This window comes from Lathyrus oleraceus, chromosome 2 (genome assembly GCF_024323335.1).
Source record: "Lathyrus oleraceus cultivar Zhongwan6 chromosome 2, CAAS_Psat_ZW6_1.0, whole genome shotgun sequence".
NCBI classification, from domain to species: domain Eukaryota; kingdom Viridiplantae; phylum Streptophyta; class Magnoliopsida; order Fabales; family Fabaceae; genus Lathyrus; species Lathyrus oleraceus.
This window is the reverse complement of record NC_066580.1, coordinates 260,247,312-260,259,516: the sequence shown is the minus strand read 5'-3', so window position 1 is coordinate 260,259,516 and position 12,205 is coordinate 260,247,312. Positions and strand designations below refer to the sequence as shown.

Here is a 12,205-nt window from a genome sequence, read left to right as displayed (position 1 = left end):
AGACTATCAGCCATTAAAGTTTTATTTCCTCGATGAGGATATAATGGTGATAAAGGATTGTGAGATCCCGGGCCCAGATGAAGGACCAGAACCAGGATCTCGATGGAAACTCGTGTTCGACGGTTCCTCCAATTACAGTGGTCATGGTGTGGGAGCCATTTTGATGAATCCAAATGGTGGCTTTACCCCTTTCACAGCAAGGTTGTGCTTTGATTGTACGAATAATGTCGTAGAATATGAAGCTTGTATCCTTGGTCTTGAAGCTGCAATTGATCTCTGAATCAAGATCCTTGAGGTGTATGGAGATTAAGCCTTGGTGATCTATCAGGTCAAAGGTGAATGGGAGACTCGTGATACGAAGTTAATCCCGTATCGTGCTCATGTTGTGAAGATGATAGAATACTTCGACGATATCACTTTCCATCACATCCTGAGAGTAGAAAATCAAGTGGCTGACGCTTTGGCAACATTAGCAATAATGTACCAAGTCATATTCCATAATGAAGCTCCACTTATTCAAATCGAGTGAAGAGATGAGCCTGCTTACTGCCAGCTGATTGAAGAAGAAACTGATGGTAAACCATGGTTTCATGACATCAAGCGATATCTTTTAAGACAAGAGTATCCAGAAGATGCTACATTGTTGGATAAGAAAACTCTGAGGAGGTTATCATCCAAATTCTTTTTGAGCAATGATGTGCTTTACACGAGAAACCATGACATGGTTCTGCTCAGATGCATGGATAGACACGAAGCAGACCTGTTGATCAAGGAGATTCATGAAGGATCCTTTGGAACCCATGCTAATGGATATGCCATGGCCAAGAAGATTTTGAGAGCTGGCTATTATTGGTTGACCATGGAGTCCGACTGTTTCAGCTATGCCAGAGAATGTCATAAGTGTCAGATTTATGCTGATAAAGTGCATGTATCGCCAACACTGCTGAATGTTTTGACATCGCCTTGGCCCTTCTCAATGTGGGGCATCGACATGATTGGTGCTATAGAGCCTAAAGCTTCTAATGGTCATTGCTTCATCCTGGTTGCCATCGATTACTTTACTAAATGGGTGGAGGTTGCTTCCTACACCAATGTGACGAGACATGTGGTTGCTCGCTTTATCAAGAAAGAGATTATCCGCCGCTATGGAATCCCAAGCAAGATCATCATTGACAACGGTTCAAACTCGAACAACAAGACAATGACAGAATTATGTGAGAGTTTCAAGATTGACCACCATAATTCTTCTCCATATCGTCCAAAGATGAACGGTGATGTTGAAGCCGCCAATAAAAATATCAAGAAGATCCTGCAAAAGATGGTGAAAACTTATAAGGATTGGCACGAGATGCTACCCTTTACTTTGCATGGATACCGGACCTCAGTCCGCACTTCAACAGGGGCAACCCCATTCTCCTTAGTGTATGTGATGGACGCAGTTCTCCCAGTCGAAGTAGAGATACCTTCCACGAAGATATTGATGGAGGCCAAGCTAGACGAAGCTGAATGGATCCAGAACAACTATGATCAACTTAACCTCATTGATGAGAAGCGTATGACCGCTCTGTGCCATGGACAATTATACCAGCAACGAATTAAGAAAGCGTTTGACAAAAAGGTTCGTCCTCGAGAGTTCAAGGAAGGAGATCTTGTGCTCAAGAAGATCTTGCCAGTACATAAAGATTCACGTGGGAAGTGGACTCCAAACTATGAAGGCCCGTACATTGTAAAGAAAGCATACTCTGGAGGTGCTTTGTTTCTCACAACAATGGATGGAGAAGAGCTTATTCACCATGTAAACTCTGATGCAGTCAAAAGATATTATGCCTAACAAATCCCGGTGGACTGAAAACCCGAAAGGGGGGTCCAGGAAAAAGTTAGGGATAATAAAAAATGGTAGCTCGCTAAGCTGAAAACCTGAAAGGGCGGCTTAGGCAAAAAGGGGCGTCCCGGTGGATTGAAAACCTGAAAGGGCAATCCATGCAAAAATTAGGGACAAAAGGCATAGACTGCATCAGTTTGTCATTGATCAACACAAAAGAGCTAAAGATGGAAGATCAATCCAGTTACTCCCTTCAGAAGTGAAGTTTTGTGGAGTCATTGTTATTAGGGATAGTAGTAGTCATTGTGATTCAATGTAAACCTTTCCCTATATCCATTTTCAAATGTGTAACATTCCATGGAGCTACACCATTTGTGTGTAACCATTCTTGAATAAATACAAGTTTGCCTATCAAAGTCTATCATTTGCTGTTTTTCTCTGATTTTCTTTGTTATGCAAAATGTCATTTATTTGTTAATAATGAAATTTTGAACTCAAAAATAATTTTTCAACATATTGAGAAACACAATTCTGCTTTGACATGTGGAAATATTAAAAGGAAATCTTTTGTCTTTCCCCGCAAGTCTCAAGTTGTAAGACTTCCCTTGGATGATCAACATATATCTCAAGAGAGTGCGAGTTTAGCATTCTCCCTGGGCCAGTTGTAACTGCTCAGCTTGATGGATCCTCCTTTGATGCATTTCTATCATCACTCCCTTGGCTGATTTGACTGGTGTTGAGGATTCAGTATCACACATAAAGCCGTCTGAATCTCCAGTCTGCATATTGTCAGCATTTGCCTATCATGATCATTCATGCATCATGCATATAAGCAAAATCCAAATCATGCATAGCCTGAAGTTCTTCGCGCTCATTTGCATAATCTCAGGTCTCGTTGTTGATTGTATCCCTTGACCTCTAACATCGGTTGTTACTAGTGTCGTTTGTTAAGACTGGTTGTCACCAACATCTTTTGAAACCCAGTTGTAACTGGTATCTCTTTAAATCTAGTTGTCACCAGCATTTGCTGTCAAGTCCAATTGTTATTGGCACCACCTGTTAAGTCCTGTTGTAACTGGCGTTCAAATGTTAAAATCCAGTTGTAACTGGTATCTCTTTAAAGCCTGGTTGTCACCAGCATCTTGTCTCAAATCCAATCGTAATTGGTACCTCAAGCACAGTTGTAACTTGCACTTTGATAAAATCCATTTGTAAATGGTATGATAAATCTAGTTGTAGCCAGCATTGTCTGCAAGTCCAATTGTTATTGGCATTGTCTATTAAAATCCAGTTGTAACTAGTATCTCTTTAAAGCGTGGTTGTCACCAGCATCTTATCTTAAGTCCAATTGTAATTGGTATCCCTAATCAGAGTCGTAATCGGCACTGTCTCAAAATCCATTTGTAAATGGTATGATAAGTCTGGTTATCACCATATTTAGTCGCAAGTCCAATTGTTATTGGTTGTGTCTGTTAAGTCTAGTTGTAACTGGCGCATATTTTGAAATCCAGTTGAAACTGGTATCATTTTAGAGTCTTGTTGTCACCAGCATCTATCAAATCTAGTTGTAACTGGTACCATTTTAAAGTCTGGTTGTCAACAACATCTGTCTTAAAAATCCATTTGTAAATGGTATGATAAGTCTGGTTGTCACCAGCATTTGTTTGCAAGTCCAATTGTTATTGGCATTACCTTTTAAGACCAGTTGTTACTGGCGTCGTTTGTTAAGTCTGGTTGTCACCAGCATCTTTGATCAAATCCAGTTGTAACTGGTATCCTTTAAAAGTCTGGTTGTCACCAGCATTTGTGAAATCCAGTTGTAACTGGTATCCTTTTAAAGTCTGGTTGTCACCAGCATTTGTGAAATCCAATTGTAACTGGTATCATTTTAAAGTCTGGTTGTCACCAGCATCTGTCAAATCCATCTGTGAATGGTATCTTTAAGTCTGGTCGTTGTCAGCGCTCTTGAAGTCCAGGTGTAACTAGCACTAATCCGTTTGAAGTTGGTTGTAACCTACGTTTATGGCATAAGTCCAATTGTTGTTGGCACCTAGAGAGGGTCCTCTGTTCCTTTTGGCCCTAGTGCTTCCTAGAAAGTTATCGTTTTGACTTTTTCAGTGACAATAATTTCCAGAATTCTTGATCGGATGATTTTCTTGTGAGAAATCTCCGGTTTTGTCTAGAATGTTCAAATTATCATCTGGTCATGTATGAACCCGTTGATATACTATTTATGTTTTTTTTCTAAATGATGACAGCTCGTGTTTGAACCTGCTGTCAGAATTTCTTGATATTCCCCAGTATTGTCAGGCCATGTATGAACCTGTTGCTGAACCTTTTGTTCTAGTGTCGTCAGGTCATGTTTGATCCTGTGATGAAAATTCCCTTAAAATATTCGAGTTGTTAGTAAGTCATGTGTGAACTTACTGTTGAAATTTGTTGTACTCCAAGTGTCATTTATCAATTTTCACTTTGAGTACTCCGTAGTGTGTGTTAGACTCTCCAGCAGGGTTGTTATCCTCAGCGGTTTGTTTTACCCTATTTGTCTGTCTCCTTATGGACCATCGGTATTCCCCACAGAATGGTTTGTTTGGCATAACATCTCCTGTTAAGGGTTCACCATGTCCCTACCAGATAAATTCAAAAATATATATTTCGTTCACCCATGCATATCATATCATAGCATTTTCATTTTTCAGGTTCAAAATCTGGGTCTCCATGGTATTTAACCATCCCCCACTACGATCCGATGAAAAAGTGTTGTTTCATTTTTCTCTGGTGGAGGATGTTTAAATAGGGGCAACTGTCATACCCTGATTTTGACCCTGAAAATATTCCCAATTAATCATTCATTTGCATTTCTGCTCATGACCTTTTCACCTGGTCACGAGGCTACCCAACTATATTCTTTGTTGGGCATGCCATCGCTCGCCATTCCATGACTTTTGGGTTTTGCCTTTGCTTTCGGCCTAAGACAATTAACCTCCACAGCCAAGCAGGATTTGGAATCCCTTTTCATTTAATAGAATCAGACATTACATTAGTTAATCATTCATATTCATTTTTCATTTATTCGAGATTCAAAATTCCACGCGTACCTCTCCGTCCATATTCATACTCCCCATTTCACGTTTAAACTCTTCACTTCATATTGGAAGATTTTTCATTCATTCATGTTTAAAGATTTCCAAGAAAAATCATTCATAGTCCAACCATTCATGCATGATTAAAATGATTTTCCACATGTTTTCGATCCACAATCACGTTCTCCATTTGTATGCTCGAAATTTTCACATTACATTGGGAAATCACTCTTCACCCATATTTGAGAACTCACATATTCATTCACATTACAACCATTTCATTCATGTCCAAGAGTGTCCTCACATTCATTCAATCATAGTCATGTGATTAGTTCATAATCCTAGAGTGTCATCACACGAATACATGGAAGTTCTAAAGTACAAGGAAATAACTTTGTCTTGCTACAAAAGCACTAATTTTTCATTCACATCACATGTACAAAACTGGAAATCAAAAGGGACTAGAACACAACAACATTGTCGTTGAGATCAAATCCCCTCCACACTGACAACATGCCACTTCACGATGTAATTTGTTATAAGTTGCATAAGTTTTATATATGTACGAACGAGAATCTGAAGAAGCTCTTAGGGGTCAAGCCACTTTGCCGAGTGTTACGGTAATGTAGAAAAGGCATGGAAAGAAAAGGCAACATTGATCTTGCTATTTTCTATTTGCTATTACTTGGTTGCCATCGAGTTCCGTTCCAATTCTGCTGATACATGGTCAAGCCTAGCTAGTGCATACAGGTGTAAGGGAATACTGCAGATGAGGGTGATGCCGTTTCCATTTTTGGTTCAATTCATATTTGGGTTGGTCATATTTTCTGTTTGCATTACGTTGTCATTTTATTGATGCTGTCATCGGTTCAATAGCTATGACATTCTCAAACAGCCATTTCACCCACCACGATGAGGTCATTTTGTTGGGTTGCTGCAACTCCTACACAAGAGACAACAATATGCAAATGACATTAGTTTATAACCATTCCAGAAAGGGACTTATTCAAAGAAGTGCCTCGGTGTAAACATGTTTATTTCAGTGTGTCAAACAATGATTATACTTACAGGAGGTTGTATTTATGTCGGATACTTAACTATGAAGGAACCTCAGCAAAACTCTAGGTCACATTCTAGGAGTCACTCAGGAAGACGGATGGTTGGACTCTCCCATTCTGAGGGGATGACAACGGGAACAGTTGCTTCTCATAGAAATCAACAGGCTACTGGATCAACATATTCTCAAGGAAGCACCCCTTTTGCAGGAAGGAAATCTGAGATGGCGAATGACAATCACTTGCTCAACTTTCAGTATGATCCAATATCCCATTCTCAACAAAGGGGTCCTCCCCCTCCCCCTCCTGCAAGAAGGCAGCGGAAGAGAAGACCATACAACAAATATTGGTTTTTACAGGCAAATTTCAAATTCATGGTGCTAGATTCAGGAAATTATTTCCCCGAGTCAATGGATCCAGATAAAATGTTGCAGTGGGAAGATATTATATGTGTGACATATTCGACCCCTTCTCCAACTCAGTGTCCAATTTGTTTGGAGCATCCCCTGTGTCCCCAAATAACCTCATGTGGACACATTTTTTGTTTCCCATGTATTCTTCAATACTTGTTGTTGGGTGAAGAAGATCACAAAGGTGATTGCTTGAAAAGGTGTCAGTTTTGCTTCGTGATGATATCTGTCAAGGACTTATATTTAGTTCACATCACAAATGTCAAACAGTATTGAGTAGGAGATAATATTGAGTTCACTTTCTTAACGAGGAAGAAGGATTCATTTACTCTTTCACATAAAAATAAACAAGAGACTGATAACTCATCATGTGGCCAAAGAGATGTATGTGACCTATTTTCTAAGTTCAGACTCACATTAGATGTATATCTCTCAGTGAGATATGCAATATCAGATCTAGATGGTTGGCTGGCCAGAGCTGATTCAGGTCTTGTCGATGACCTGGAGAAGCTTCCATATGTTAGTGCTGCAATGCAACAACTAAAACAGAGAAAGAAGTATTGGAATGAGCATAAGGCCTCTAACAGTGAAAAATCATCTAGCCTCATTGATTATGCACTCCAGGTACCATTAATATCTGCAAATGTTGTGGATACTGATGACGAAAACTGTTCTAGTGAATCAAGAACTTCCTCTACTGATTTCCCCGATCAAAGCAAGGTTATAGCAATGGATAAATCAACTGCTGGAAGCTGTCAGGATGAAATTTTGGACCTGGAAAAGTTACTAGTCGAGCAGGAAATGAACTTGTCTTCTTCATATGAGGAGAAAAAATGTATTCAAGGCCATTCAAATGGCATTCGAGATGCAAAGGAAAATGACTCTTACAATTTTTATCAGGCTGTTGATGGGCAACATCTAATTCTTCATCCTTTGAACACCAAGTGTTTACTACACCATTATGGTAGCTATGATAAGCTCCCTCACAGAATAAGTGGAAGGATTCTACAATTGGAGACAGTTACTCAATCTGAGGCTGTGAGAAGGCGGTATCGATATTTAAGTCATTTTCCATTAACCACAACTTTTCAGCTTTGTGAAGTTGATTTGAGTGAGATGTTACCTCCTTAAGCACTGGCCCCATTTTTGGATGAAACAAAGAACCGTGCAAACCAGAGGAAGTGAAATTCTAGTTATCATACTTTCGATGTCACACGGGTTGTTATGACATCCAATTCAGCACAGACAAGAATTATGCAGAACTTAAAAGTAAGTGCAGTAAATAACTCAAGTAATTGTTTACCCAGTTCAGTCCAACATGACCTACGTCTGGGGGCTACCAAGCCAGGGAGGAAATCCACTATTAGTAGTATTAATTCAAAGCTAAACTCCCCCGTTTACAACTCTTCACTTAATCCCTACCCAATGCAATTTCAATCTTACACTAAGATCAGAGTTCCTACTCACTCCCCCTCAATCACCTCAGTGATTACTACCTTTAATCAATATTAAAGACAATTATGAAGTCACACTTCACACAACTCTTGATTGTGCTTAACAGCTTTAATCAAGATACGCAGCACTCACGCTTAAAAGCTTAGAGTGACACAACACTTACAACTCAATGAACACCCTATACCAATGCAATCATCTATGTGATAATAGCTTGGCTTACAAGATATGTCTAATACAAGACTCACAAAAATACAACAGTGAAGTATGATGAACACACTAAATCTTCACGCCTTAAAATCCCCAGTTCTGAATGAAGGATTGCCATCCTTTTATATTGCAGCACTTGGGCCTTGTACTTGTATTCTCCTGAATTTAAGGTCATGCGAGTTACCCTAAATTCCACATCTAGGTTACTAACAAATAGGCTATTTGTTAGGTTTATTAAATGTAGCTTGGTTGTTGGTTTCCTGGATTTTCTCTCAGCTGTTGAATCCCTGAAGAATAGCCTGAGAAAATTGCTGAAATAGAAAAACTAAACAACCTACAATATAGCATATGCTGTCAGGAATGAATGTCACAACATTTAGTTTGACATCAAGGACCATATGCTAAGTCTGTTTTTCCTGAAAACAGACTGTACAAATTTGCTGAACTGTACAGGACCAATCTGTCCATACCTCAGTATCAGCGTACAATAGTAAATGTCAAGACATCCAATTTGACATTTACACAATTAGCCTTATGTCAGGTCTGGTATTTCCTTGAGAACCAGACTGAAAGTAAATACTGAGTTATAGCAGAACACCAACTGTTCTATTCCTCAGTATCTGCTGACAGGGATGAATGTCATAACATCCAGTTTGACATTCAATAAATCCTGTATTAGCTAAACCTGCAGTATACTACTCAGACTGTCATGACATCAGCCAAGACATCAGAGTACAGCTAGATATTCTAACATACAATGTAGTCAAACAAACATCTCCACAGCATGTCATGACATCAGTCAAGACATTAGAATCCAGCTAGTGTTTTACCATACAATGCAGCCAATTAAACATCTACAGGAAGGAACTTGCAAAGAAGGAACTGAAAGAAAAATTAAAGGCTAAAGCTACTTCTAATTATGCTCTTTCCATGTCAACCCACTCTCAGCTTATTTCTCGTGATGATCCTCCCACGTTCTCCATAGATGAATTTGAAGCTCTAGGAAATTCCACTCTATCATCAAGTCCTCAAGTTGTTGGTGAGAGGAAATTGTTCTCAAGTGTGACTAGGTTTGGTTTTGCTGCTGCTCATGATTCTCCATCCTTTCAAGCTTAAGAAACTAGCGATTTACGTAATAATAATTCATTTGCGGATTCTTCGGGTACCCCAGGTTTAAGGAATGGAGAGACACTATCATACTCCAATGTCATATCTAGAGCAGAATCTAATGGAAGTTCAAATGCACTGAAAAGAAATGACTCAGAGGAGGAAAGCCCTTGTTAGAACCACAAGTGAATATAGCTCGGTTGATATACCCCACCTGTGTGTTCGCATTAATACTATGCAGCGTATTCGCATGGAATTAGGGGTTCTGGAAAAGAGGATAGTTGCCAATCTTAGTAGCTCTAATTCTGCCAATGAGGATAATATAGCAAATGGGGTGAGCTTCAAGTTTCCTGCAGTCGCTGCAGGGGAAGGTATCCGTCAACTCTGCGAGTGTATAGCATACAAAGCTATTTTTAAAGATCTCTGTCACGTTCTTTGGGATAACCTATATGTAGAAGAAGTTTCATCAGCCAGGATTGAGCCTTTTCTTAACGAGCTTGAGCAATACTTAGAGATCATATCATCAACAGTGCATGATAAAGTTAGTAACACTTCGAAACAGCCTGGGATTTGGGATGGATATGTGTGATATGGATGAAACATGTGATGTTTATATGGCCTTGGATGGCTCTACTGAGACTAATATTCAGTTCCCAATTGTTTCATCCATAAGAGCTGCATCATGGGTGAGGGAACCTGGAATTATTTTCAAGCATTTGCAAGTACCAGCCATATCTCCACATGTTGATTGTCGGCAGATGTCAGTATCTTGTAGCCAAGGCCCTGCAAGCCGTAACAAATGCAACCAGCGCCCTGTGAATAACAAACCAAACCATACAACAGTCATGCCCAATTCAATAATTACACGCATTAAATCAAATGGTGATGCAGACGATACTCACTTTGAACTGCACTAGGTTGAATCGGGGTTTGTGGAAACAATATTACCAAAGCAGCAAGCTCCAAACGCAAGCCTGGAAATGTAAACAAAGAAAAAACATTCGTCTAGGTGACTTTGGTGTTGCGAAGCTACTTGACACTGACGGTCCTGCTTCTATGGTTGTTGGAACTCTAAGTTACATGTGTCCCGAGATCTTTGCTGATATGTCGTATGGTTATAAATCTGACATATGGTCGCTTGGTTGCTGCATGTTAGAAATTTTTGCACATCAACCAGCATTTCGCGCTCCTGACAACGCTGGACTTAACAATAAAATAAGTAGATCCGCTATTTCTCCATTGCCAATTGTTTACTCTTCCACACTGAAACAACTTATCAAGAGCATACTGAGGAAAAACCCTGAACACAAACCAACAGCGGCTGATTTGTTGAGACATGCACTCAACATCTCAAATGCCGGCACATTATGCTGATAAGAAGCACTTGCCACATCAAACGGTGGACTGTACTGATGACGAGCATCTGCCATGAGTAAAACGGACTCTACATTCTCAAGTTCAAAGGCAGAGTCATATATTTCAGATGTTATATATTCATCCCCATCTACGAATCATACAATTTTGCCATATACTGTTCCACAACTTCAGGGTAATACCAGGATATTTCCATTGAGAGTAGCTGCCATGTGCAAAGTATTGGTACCTACTGTATTTGATAAACAAGGTGCACAATTGCTTGTTGTTGCTCTTCTTGTTGTATCAAGAACATGGGTCTCAGATCGTATTGCATCTCTTAATGGTACCACTGTGAAGTTTGTTTTGGAGCAGGATAAAGTTGCCTTTATTCGGTTAATTGGTCTAAGTGTACTTCAAAGTGTTGCATCTTCTTTCATTGCACCTTCTATAAGGCATTTGACAGCAAGGCTGGCCCTTGGGTGGCGAATACGTTTGACACAATATCTACTACAGAACTATTTGAGAAGCAATGTGTTCTACGAGGTCTTCACATGGCAAGCAAAAGTGTTGACGCAGATCAGAGGATAACTCAAGACTTGGAGAAGTTAACCAAAGACTTGTCTGGACTGGTAATTGGACTTATAAAACCATCCGTAGATATTTTGTGGTTCACATGGAGAATGAAGATGTTAACTGGTCAAAAGGGAGTGAAAATAAGCAGCAACAAGAGCCAATCAAATATTTTACAAGGGAAAGTACAAGGTACAACTTATCTTTTCAGAGAAAGCATCAAAATGGGGTAGACAACAGAGCAGCGCAAGAAAGCACTCCCAATTCCTCTTAGTGGCCAATTCCAAACCCTAGCATTATGAATATAAAAGGGAGAACTTTCTCCTCATTGAGCGGCGGATACTGTTCACAAGCAAGAGAAATCAAATAGAAAAAGTGAGAAACCCTATTTTTCTTGGAGGAGAAGAGGAAAAAACGAAAACCCCAAGGGAATCCGCGAGCCACTCAGAAGAGAAACGATAGCATAAGTTGGAAGGAGATCGAGGTAAAGCATTACCTACATTTTCGTCGGTCAATCCAAGCTGCAACCGGTTAGTTCCATCTTGATCTATCTCACCTTCGATATAGCTTCATGAATGTTCGTTTTGCTTATTCGTGTTGTTACCATGGTTTGAATTTTTGTTGTTCACAAAATGAGAATTGATTTTGGTTGAGAAGGTAGACTTTTTTTTAAGCTGCAACCGGTAACACGAAGTTGTTCGTGGCTTTTGAAGTCCCCTTTTTCTTATTCATTCCAACCGTTACACTGCTTTTATTTTAATTGACATAAGAAAATGGATTGATAAATGTGAGATTCACAGAACCCAATGCTGCCTTTTCTTGTCCTCTAGACATTCTTTGTCTATTAATGCACTGTCTTTTCCTTGCTCCTCTATTCATTGATTAGTGGGTAATATTCTTTTGCTTAGATCAATACAGCCATGCGGCTAGGTCACAACAGATTTTAAATTTCCTTTAGTTTCTTTTTTTTATTTTTATTATTATTATTTTATTTATTCATTGGGCCGATGGTTGAAACAGACCCTTTATTCCGGGCCCAGGGGAACTGCAGCCACCCATGGTGGGTTTGAATTTTGTTTGGGTTGAAAATCCCGGTTTCCATTCACATACCACTTGTCCATCGATTTTGGACAAGTGATG

General features: G+C 39.5%; 1 pseudogene; it reads left to right on the top strand.

The window, feature by feature from the left end:
* Positions 1 to 817: 817 nt before the first annotated feature.
* LOC127122808 (uncharacterized) lies at positions 818 to 9,316 on the top strand (annotated as a pseudogene).
* Positions 9,317 to 12,205: the final 2,889 nt, after the last annotated feature.